Source organism: Danio rerio, chromosome 16, assembly GCF_052040795.2.
Source record: "Danio rerio strain M-AB ecotype USA chromosome 16, GRCz13ab, whole genome shotgun sequence".
Taxonomy (NCBI): Eukaryota; Metazoa; Chordata; class Actinopteri; order Cypriniformes; family Danionidae; genus Danio; species Danio rerio.
In genome coordinates this window covers 55,981,474-55,992,449 of record NC_141036.1, presented here as the reverse complement: position 1 = coordinate 55,992,449, position 10,976 = coordinate 55,981,474, and the positions used below count along the sequence as shown (strand labels likewise).

Sequence of the window (10,976 nt, the reverse complement as noted above, 5' to 3'; positions counted from 1 at the left end):
ATGTGACAGGATACAGGCTAATCTCCACTGCTGTGTAGATATCTGTTATGTTAATGTACAAAATAAACCTGATTTAACTTCCACAAACCGGGATTGACTCGTCTTCCTGTATAATTGTTCTGACTCGTGGCTGTGCTGATGAAATAAAGCTGAAGTAAATCGCTGTACTTCATCACACACGTGCACTGTTTTAAACTGTTTTAAACTGTTTTGAACATTTTATACATGTGAAACTTATCCTTGATCATATTTGATGATGATTGATGATCCTAGCGAACTGAACAGAGCTTTTATTCCCGGTTGCTTTGCGCACGTCTGGTCTTGTTCACATGATTATACACGTGACTACCGGGACATGCTACGCAAAGCTGTCAATCAATTCGGTGGGAGGGGGGACCGCACTCCTACGTCAAGTTGCGGTCGGTCTGAAAACTGCTCCAATTGGTCCACTATTTTTATGTTGTTAAATTGAAAAAAAAAGGATTGGTTGTGTTTATTTTACCCCAATATGATGGTCTATACACTATATATATATATATATATATATATATATATATATATATATATATATATATATATATATATATATATACACACATGTCTGTCCAAACAGCTTGAAAAGTAAATTTTTCGCCATGGGTGCTCTTTAATAATGGACTATTTTGTATATTGGTAGTCTTTTCAGTAATTTATTATTATTGTTACTTTCTCTTATTTTAAAGTAATAAATTTATTTACTTTTCAAATTTTTTTACTTTAATTAATTTCTGCATGACATTATTGTCTTAATATATTATTTTCAGTAACCACTGTAACTCTACCTTTATTTAACATCAATGTAAATTTTCTTATTATTCATTCTAAGTGCTGTACTAATGACAATATGCAAACAGAAGTATAATAAAGATGCTCTGTAAACTGAATTTCTAAATAAATAAATGAAAACAAAATCTAAATATAATTATTTGGCTAACAATGGCATATACCCAAGTAAAATGGCTAATATTGCGAACTGCATCAACACTTTTATGTTGCAGTTCCCTTTTTATTTTAGCTTTTTAGTATCCTCGACCATTTTAAAATTAAGCAAGCATCCAATATTGTTACACTGGGTTTATACATGCGCAGAAAGCCGTTTTTCTAGCTCAAAACATGATCTTTTACAGAATTGTGTCGCAAAAGTCACTCCATATTCAGAGAGGCGGGGCCGTGCGCACGAGCACGAGCCCACCGCCGCAACGTGAGGCGCGAATCCGGGAACATGATGTTTTTCTGGAGCTCCGCCACTCCCCATCCAAAACAACAACAGGGACTAATAAAGGGGCACTGTGACATTCAGGGATTTAACTATAGGCGTTTTTTACATGCAGGGAGCCAAAAAAGTTTTACTTAAAGGGATAGTTCACCTAAAAAAATGAAAATATGTACTCCTTTTCTCCCTCGTATTTCCAATCCTTCCAAATCATTCAGTCAAGTTTATTCAGTTTAGTAAGCCCTAAATACGAAATAATTGTCATTTAAAATTGTTGTAACCAGGGATGTTGCTGGACATAAAGCTCTACTGGGGCGAAAAATAATAAATAATATATATATATATATATATATATATATATATATATATATATATATATATATATATATATATATATATATATATATATATATATATATAATTAAAAAAAATATATATATAATTATTTATAAATAACAGTAATTAATCCTAAATGTAACTGGGAAACAATCTAAAGACACAACTGGAGTGATGTTAAGATAATTTAAGAAATCTTTTGCATGAATATGAATTTTATTAAAATGAAATTCTGTAGACAATTCAATAAAGTACAAAAAAAATATGTTTTAGGAAAATTATCTGTTGTGTGTCGTCCTAGACCCGACTCATGGCCGAGAATTATATTTATTAAGTTTTACCTCCCTGACTTCATCCCTCCTATCTGCTTCATACCAAAAATAAAAAAATAAATAATCCACCAGGAGCCCTGCAGTATAAATAAGATCACCATCATATTATTTAAACATTGTTTTGTCGACTTGCAAAACTCACTGCATGCCACACCTCCACATAAAAGACTGTTACACTGGTTTCTCAACGCATGAACGGCGTGGCTATTTTTTCGACATGCATGTTCAGAACTGCACCGGAATCAGAGCAGCGCGGGTATGTTTCTTTTTTTCTGTGCACATGCTCAGTTTGCTTTTTGATTAAACTACACTTCTTTCATCAGCGTTGGTTCGGTTGCACATAGAGAATAACGTCTTTATTTTAGCATTACCGCTCTTAATAAATACACTTTCATATAAAGTAAATCATATCTCAAAGCATTCACACTGGCAACATTCACTGGTGCACGTGCCCCAGTAAATGGGGTCTAGCGACGGCCCTGGTTGTAACCTTTCTTCCAGCTATTGGATTTTACCCATTTGCCAGTAAAACATTTTAGTCTTTTAAAAAAAAACTTTTTTAAAACAGTACTCTCTGAAATAAAGGCTAAAACGCTGTCACTTTGGGCAGAACTTTTTCATTTATATTCGTTATATACCTCCCCAGATAGCATACGGATGTGAGCCAGTTTAGGCAGTTAACAAAGAAAGTGACGGTTGGCATTCCGCCACAAGATGGCGACAGGGATCGCATAATGAGTCTTTAGGAGAGAAAAACAGAATTTTCTCAGCAAAAGTTTTAAAGTACAGCTGAACAAATCATTATACATCAGGTAACTAACAGTCTTGAGTCAATCTCTCTCTTCTGTATTTTGTAGTGCTGTATTTATACCTCAGAAACTGGTAGTGTTTGCTTTGTTCTGGCTTTTTTGGGGTTAATTATGTGAAATCCCGATTGCAACTGGGAAATGTCTGTAGACTGATGGCATTTTATGCCGTTCAGCCTTAGAATCTTAAAATGTGAGCAAAAATCACCTGTTTTGTTATCACTTTAGACATTACGCTAGAGAATCATTCAAATACCAGCTCTCTAAAGTAACGTTGGTGAATTAGTAATTCTTCTGCTGTTCTGACGTCAGCTGCAGATGTGAATGAATAGCGAAAGGAAGTAGTTCCTCATACTAACGGATTTTTAGACTCCCTGTGTTTGATTTTCTTTTTTATACACATGATTGTGCCATCAAACTGTAGTATAAACGCAATATCACACTTGTAGCAGTGTGGTATGGCTGTATATCATCACACTAAGCCTTAAGGCACTCGGCCTACAGCTTCGATCCAACGCACACCTCCCACCAGTGCCAGTATACAGTCACACCAGACTGCTACTTGTGTGATATTGCTCATATATATATATATATATATATATATATATATATATATATATATATATATATATATATGAGCAATATCACATGAGTAGCAGTGCAATATGGCTGTATATCAGCACTGGGGGGAGGTGTGCGTTGGATGGAAGCCGTAGGCCGAGTGCCTTAAGGCTTAGTGTGATGATATACAGCCATATCGCACTGCTACAAGTGTGATATTGCGTTTATACTACAGTTTGATGGCACAATCATGTGTATAAAAAAGAAAATCAAACACAGGGAGTCTAAAAATCCGTTTGTATGAGGAACTACTTTCTTCCGCTGTTCATTCACATCTGCAGCTGACGTCAGAACAGCAGTGCCGATATACAGCCAAATCGCACTGCTACGAGTGTGATCTTGCGTTTATACAACAGTTTGACGGCATGATTGTCTCAAAAACCCTTTTGAATGAGGAACTACTTTCTTCCGGATTCAAATCATAAGCTGACAGTTAAACAGTTGAGCAAGCATGTTTTAAACTTTAGATCTGTAGTGTCGGCTTTTTGCTGGCTGTATGTGGGCGGAGTAATACACAAAGGGTAAAGAGGCTGTAGGAGTTTTGATATTGCAGAATATCGTACGGCTATCAGCCAATCAGATTTGAGAACCAGACAGAACTGTTGTATGTATATATATATATATATATATATATATATATATATATATATATATATATATATATATATATATATATATATATATAAACCTTAGAATAATAAAATAATAAAAAAGTAATAATAAAAAAAAAACAATTTACTATTGTAAATCCAGAGAAACTGAGAATTTTCATATATACATCCTCACCGTTTTTTAGCTATAAAATGCCATACTATACAGTAATTAAAACGACCCACTTTTCCAGCTATTTGCTTAGCTCAATTGCTTTTTTGACTGCCCGGACAGCAAGGCGTATGACCTAAATATGACAAGATGACCATAAATTTGGTTATGAGAGTTATGCAACGAATCATAAATTTAATTGGTTACTTCCCAGACAATAACCCGATTCAGTAAGTCAACTCATGCTGTAAATGAGATTTTTAGAAAGGCACAGAATTGCTCAACCTCTGTGGTATCAAACTTTAAATATTTTGAGCGAATGGGTTGCAACCCCACACAATTCTCATCAAGATCTGTCGGAGGACAGGGAACAAATGCCAAAGGGGAGTATTTACAGTGATCATGGAGGGGATTTCTATAACAGCCAGAGTAACTTTAGGGCACTGTAAAACTCCTAACGCTCCTGAGCTAAAGGAGTGCGTCAACATAATGATCAGAACGTCCTCATATTAGCATTTGCTTTACAAACTGCACAATAAGGATTTTTGGGCAAGGCATGGGGAAATTCCTGGTTGTAAGAGACTTGTTTTTAAAAAACATTTGATTACATTTAATTATTTATTTTCTTTTGTTTTGGTTTTAGACCCACATACCTGTGATGTTTTTGTTGTATCCTGTCATGTATTGACAGAAAACAATGTAATAAACCTGAATTTCCAAAGAGAAAGGCACATCATGTCATGTACACCAGCGTCTGAACATTTTTGCAGAGTCAGATCTCTGATTGAAGGAACATTGTAGGACACGACGTTCTGTACCGTACAACCCACAAACCCAGGCAAAACGGAGAGAAGGTGTGGTCAGACATGCCAGATGAGCAGATAAATATAGCCATTTGGTTAAGTCGGTTTATTGCATCTCGTTTCACCGTAATCAATGAATCATTAACCAGATCTATATCTCAGATAATTGACCTCTTCGATGCATGTACCCTATTTAGGATGTGTTATCTATTTACAAGCTGGACAGAAAAGTTAAATTAAATTCCTTTCATTATATTCTTGTTCTAAAAAAATGCTGGGTTGCTTTAACCCAACATTGAGTCAAATATGGACATTTGGTCAATTGTATTAATTAAATATAAATTACAGTTTTAGGTCACATTTTATTTTGAACTTAAGTTGCATTGCATCTGCATGCCAACTAATTATCATTATATTACAAGTAGACTGTTAGGTTGGGGTTTAGGGTAAGTTGACATGTATTTGCAAAGTTTCTTATAGTCAGTTAAATGTCTGTTTAGCAGCAGTATCAACAGATATTAAGCAGACAGTCTACTAATACTCAGATGCAGGGGTGCAACTGCACATTTACTGATGGGTATGCGGCTTCAACTTTTATGTGTGGCGCCCCTATGCGCCGCATATACTGCATACCCCCTTTTTGCGCCACTGCTCAGATGGACTATCAAAATAAAGTGTTACCCAGTTTTAAACCCAGCTGTTTGGGTTGGTTTGTATGACCCAAAACAACATCAACATCATTTTCCTTTATAGAGTGTACAATGACAGCAGAACCACTGAAATGATGAGTGTATTACACTAATACATCTATTAATTAGTGTTTTCTGTATTTTGCGGCTCATGTTTTTATTTTTTTCTCATTTATTTATGCTTTTGAATTGCATTAATGGATCTTGATATTTCCTCCAACAACTTTTCACCTTAAAAAGTTTGAAAAAGGGACTCTTAATACTTCTATACTCTTATTTTAAGTTTTAAAATGGTAACGTATTGCAATAAAAACATAACAGTGAACAGTGGAGTTCAATGCTGAAAACACTAGTCAAGCAGAATCTGACTTGATTTGCTCACCAAAGTCTCTGCATTGTTCTCTATCCATAAGGTGACAGTATCTACATTTAAACTAAATCTAATTAAATTATAATATTTAATTGAAACATTTCATTTTAGATGGTCTTTAACAATAACACAAGCAAAATGTTACAAACGACAATCTCTAAACCAGAGATGCCCAAAGTAGGGCCCGCGGGTCAAAGTTGGTCCACTGTAACCTTTGATTTGGCCCACCATCCCGTCTGAGAATGATGGAGAGGGTTGGGGCGAATGCATTTAACACAGATCATTTCTAATTTGAAGTAACTTTTTTAAAAAAATGTTTTTTATTGCTGAGCTACAAAACAAAACATATAATCAAAAGTACAAACAATTGGATATAAAAAATAATAATAAGTAATTAAATTGGAACCAATAAAAACATTTATAAGTTGTTTACAAAAAAAGAAGATAAAATAGTCCTGAAAAGACTAAATCTGTCTTAATTGATCTAAAAGAAAAAGGAAGATTACTCCAGTCAAAAGAAGCATTCAGATCACTGATTTTCTCTAGAGCAGTGGTTCTCAAACTTTTTTCACCAAGTACCACCTTAGAAAAAAATCGTCTCTCCAAGTACCACCTTACGGCGCTATTTTTAACCAGTATTAAAAAATAGCGTCATAAGCCTAATTAAGCAGCTACAGGTGTGCACAGTTTTAAAACGATGCAGATTACTTCCTATTATTAAGAATATGTATTATTGTCAGTCACTTTAAACATTTGAAATAGTCTGAACATTAACTGTGCTTGCAGATAAAAAAAAAGTTTTTGTTAAAATGTGCTTTTAAAAGTTCATAAAAAAAATGGCGCTGTTCTTAAAAAGTAAAAAGAAAACTGCTGTACTTAAATCTAAAGTATTCATAGTAGCCTATTCATCAAAAGCTGGAAATGCTGCTTGGACCTTATAAATATAGGCTATATGTCATATTTATACACTTTCAGACAAATCTTGAAATAAATGTTAAATGTACATGACAGGGTTCATACAGGCACAGCCTAATGAAAATCAATTCCAGCACCTATTTTTTATTTTCAAGACTGACATGCTATGTATTGAAGACCTGAAATGTATTCTCAGCAACCCATAAAACATTGCATAGGAATAGATACAAACAAAAACCATTAATAATAATATTTATTAATCATATATTAATAATATAATAAACCTGCACTAAATGCTTGTGAAATCTTTTTTGTACTCAAGTAAAAATACTATTACACTGCTAAAATAACAAAAAATTTTGTAAATAATACTAAAATTAGGTAAAAGTACAAATTACTCTTTTAAAAAGTACTAGTTGGTTACTTTTAAAAAAAATCTGATTTTCATTATGAAATCACTTTTTTTTTAAAGTGTAAACCTGATTTAATGGTTTGATTGCTTAAATCCCAAAGCTACATGTATAATTTGCACTAACAAAGGAATTATAGTCATTTTTTCCTTTCATGACAATTAATCTTTTTCAATAGCACTGGTAAAACTACCAAATAATCTTTAAGGCCATAGAGACACTTTTTGCCCATTTTTAAAAATATATATTTTTAAGCTTTGAAAGGTTAAATTAAAGTATATGGTAAAAAGATTTAAATTTAGCCTTTTATTTACATATTTTACACTATTTTCTTTACAATATGGCAAATTTGTTTCTTAAATAGCTGTACATCACATGTAGATTTTATTTTACACTTGATCTTAATCTAAAATAGAAACGTAAAAAATACAAGTACACTGTCAGTAAAAATATAAAACACATGCCTTAATTTTACTTGAGGTATTTGAAACATGACAACACTACATTTATCAAAGCAGTGCTTTAAGAGCCTTATTGTAAAATGTGATAAATAAACAATAAGTAGGCTAACAATGGATTTTGACCTGTAATGCTTTAGGACAGATCAGAATACAGTTAAATGTATAAATCACACAAATACCTCATCCAGAAACATTTCCAGCATAATTATTTTGTCGTAAAGAAATAAAAAATTTTCCACCTTTGCTAAAAGTAAGTTTCACTTCACAACACAGCCAAATAAGAAGACCATTAGCATTGTCATCGATCATGTATCAATCTATTTCTAAATATTTGATAACTTTGAATACTTTTGACTAAATTTAGTTAAGGAGCAAAGATAAATAATGTCTACTTTAATAGTGGAAAGATCGCGATTGTATTCTATCTGAGCACACAGGCGATCATGAGAGCACTTGCAGTTAATTTGAAAAAAAGCCTATTTAAGAGATCGCATATCTGTTTTAGCGATTTGCGTACATGAATGCGCTCTCGTGTTAAAAAAAGCACTCGCCACATTTGCAGAAATGAGTAATTGCGCAATACCTTCATTCCCGCGCCGCCATTCAGAATGTATTTAGAGGAGTGACAGGTCAGAGGCGAGTCGACTGGCTGTCGGAGAGCGAAACGTGTATGAAGATCATCAAATAGGCAGGAAATATGTCCGCGGTTTAATTACTCTGCTAGACATCTCTATAGTGAAAACATCCGAGAAGCATTATTCCAACAAAACATTTGTTTTTAAGTTGTTTTTTCTGTCTCTGCAACACAGAAAGCCTTTGTCCCGCCCTTACGTTTCACGCAACTAGACAAGGTCGACTGTGATTGGCCACTTTTCATGTCAGTTAAATCACGCTTCAGAATCAATTCTTAAACTTCGGAAACTGATTTTCAGCAGCTTATGACACAATGCACTAAAATAAACACTCTAAGCACAGCGTTGTGATCGTACGCTTCACAAAACAGCCAATGCTGATCACATCGATGTTATATTACGCATTAAAGGATTAAAAGTGTTAATTGTTTCTTTCATTATTCAGCGATTTCTCCACGTACCACTAGGAAGAAGCCCGCGTACCACTAGTGGTACGCGTACCACAGTTTGAGAACCACTGCTCTAGAGTATATTTAAAAAGGTCTTCCCAATAAACACACAGTCAGCTGCTGACATCTGCTGGACAAATTAGATCTCTACAGATTGTTTTTCCAAGAATGTTGGTAACCAAAAAGCTGATGCCCTCCGTTAATTTCACTAACATTCTTTTTCTTTTAGTCCCTTTGTTAATTAGGGGTTACCACAGCGGAATGAACCACCTAATTTTACTCACCGGGAAATAAAATAATTGTTTTCACGTGGGGTTGTTATTTGGAGGTTTACAATAGGCTACTTGTATTTCAGGATATTGACAGCAGTGATTAATTTAATCTGTTTCTTAGGGGAAAAAAGAAAGCATAGCTACTAAAACAATCCGTATGGCTGAGGGAATGATGTTGATTTTAGAGGAACTGTTGCTTCTAGACGCGCAGCTGAACTCATTAAAGTTAATTGAACAAGTGGACCGAGCTGGCGAGAACAGTAAAGTTTGACAGTTTAGGTGAAATTTGCAGCGATAACCAGCATTTTTCATGTTGTGGTGAGTGTGTCTTCCTCATTATTTTCACACACATTACGACTCAGCTGTAATAATGTCAATAAATGTCACTTTGTTAAACTGTTGAATTTTCACCATCAAAAATCGAGCAAATATCGACATCCCATAATGCGATTCACAACCGTAAATAAACGGAAAACACGTAGGAAAAGCAGTAAAGTTTGACATTTTAGGTGAAATTAGCGATTAACAAGCCTTTTGGCATTTTGTGGTAGTGTGTATTCCTCATCATCATAGCTGAGAGACGTGTGTGAAAGGTTGCAGCACCCTATCGTGTGATTTGAGACCGACTTATGAACTCGTGAGTAATATACGGGCGGATTTACTCGTCTTATCTTAGCTGTGTGTGTATCGGACACAGTGACATTTGCTAATGGTTTAGGGAGATTTGAGTTTGATAAGGTGATGTGATGATGAGATCAAATGATTTGTAGGTTAACGACTATTATTCATTGTTATTTTACAAACTGAAGTTAACGCTAGCCACCCTTTTTGTAGGGAAATTGCTGTAACAAAATATACACTAAACAAACTAAATGTAATAATTACTGATACCGGGTATAATATATTATGAAATGGATATAAAAATCACTCGACACACGGAAAGGAGTAAACAAGAAAAAAAAAAAAAAAAAAAAAAAAAAAAAAAAAATATATATATATATATATATATATATATATATATATATATATATATATATATATATATATATATTGGAGCTAAAATGAACTTTATAACGCAAAAACAATAGTACGCAGCATATTAACATGCAGCTGTTCTGTGTCAGTTGACTTGACTGTCAGTGGTTGACAATCAGTTGACTGTTGAAATTCAAATTTTTAACCTTCAGGATTGAGTTATTAAATAACCCAATAAAAGTTATCAATAACCCAACAAAGCACCAAATATTCAACTCACCCATTGGCATAGTTAACCTTAAATACGTTTTTATAGAATGTAATCATCAGTATAAACCAATTCTTCAAGTAACGACTGTTAGAAAAACGCGGGAAAGTGGCTCGTCTTCATGTTTACCTCATGTAACCACCCAAGGAAAGTAAAACTGTTTCGTAAACTTTGTAACTCTTGGTATGTACATTTGTTTAGTACAATGAAGATATTTTTAGTAAAAACCCCTCAGAGACCTTCACTGTGCTGTTTTTTTTTTTTTTTTTGCAGAGACTCAGAGGAGAGCAGATCCTCAGGACAACAGTTAGCGTATGAACTTGGAGTAAGTCATTTAAAAACAGTTTTTATGTCAGCATCTCTTCACAAGTATTAATATTGACATTAATGGTTCATAATTTAGGGGAAAATTCACATCTTAATGAGAAATTAGGTTAATTAAATATTCCCTTTTGAGTAGTCAACAAGAACAAATCGAATCTAAACTCTCATCTTTTTTTAAAATACATACACCTATTTGAAATAAATTATTGCTGAAATAAGTGTTGAAATTAATTATTACGTTACTATATATATATATATATATATATATATATATATATATATATATATATATATATATA

The 10,976-nt window shown here is 33.6% G+C and overlaps 1 protein-coding gene and 1 long non-coding RNA gene across 2 annotated transcripts in view; one reads left to right on the top strand and one right to left on the bottom strand.

Moving 5' to 3' along the window:
- etfb (electron transfer flavoprotein subunit beta) overlaps window positions 1-10,976 on the top strand; it is a 458,646-nt gene that overhangs the window by 141,848 nt on the left and 305,822 nt on the right. The window lies entirely within an intron of this gene.
- LOC147840445 (uncharacterized) lies at window positions 4,219-10,064 on the bottom strand. Its single transcript, XR_015512291.1, has 3 exons — window positions 8,908-10,064; window positions 5,562-6,513; window positions 4,219-5,452 (listed from the first exon to the last, which is right to left on the bottom strand). It is a non-coding gene; the product is annotated as an uncharacterized LOC147840445 (long non-coding RNA).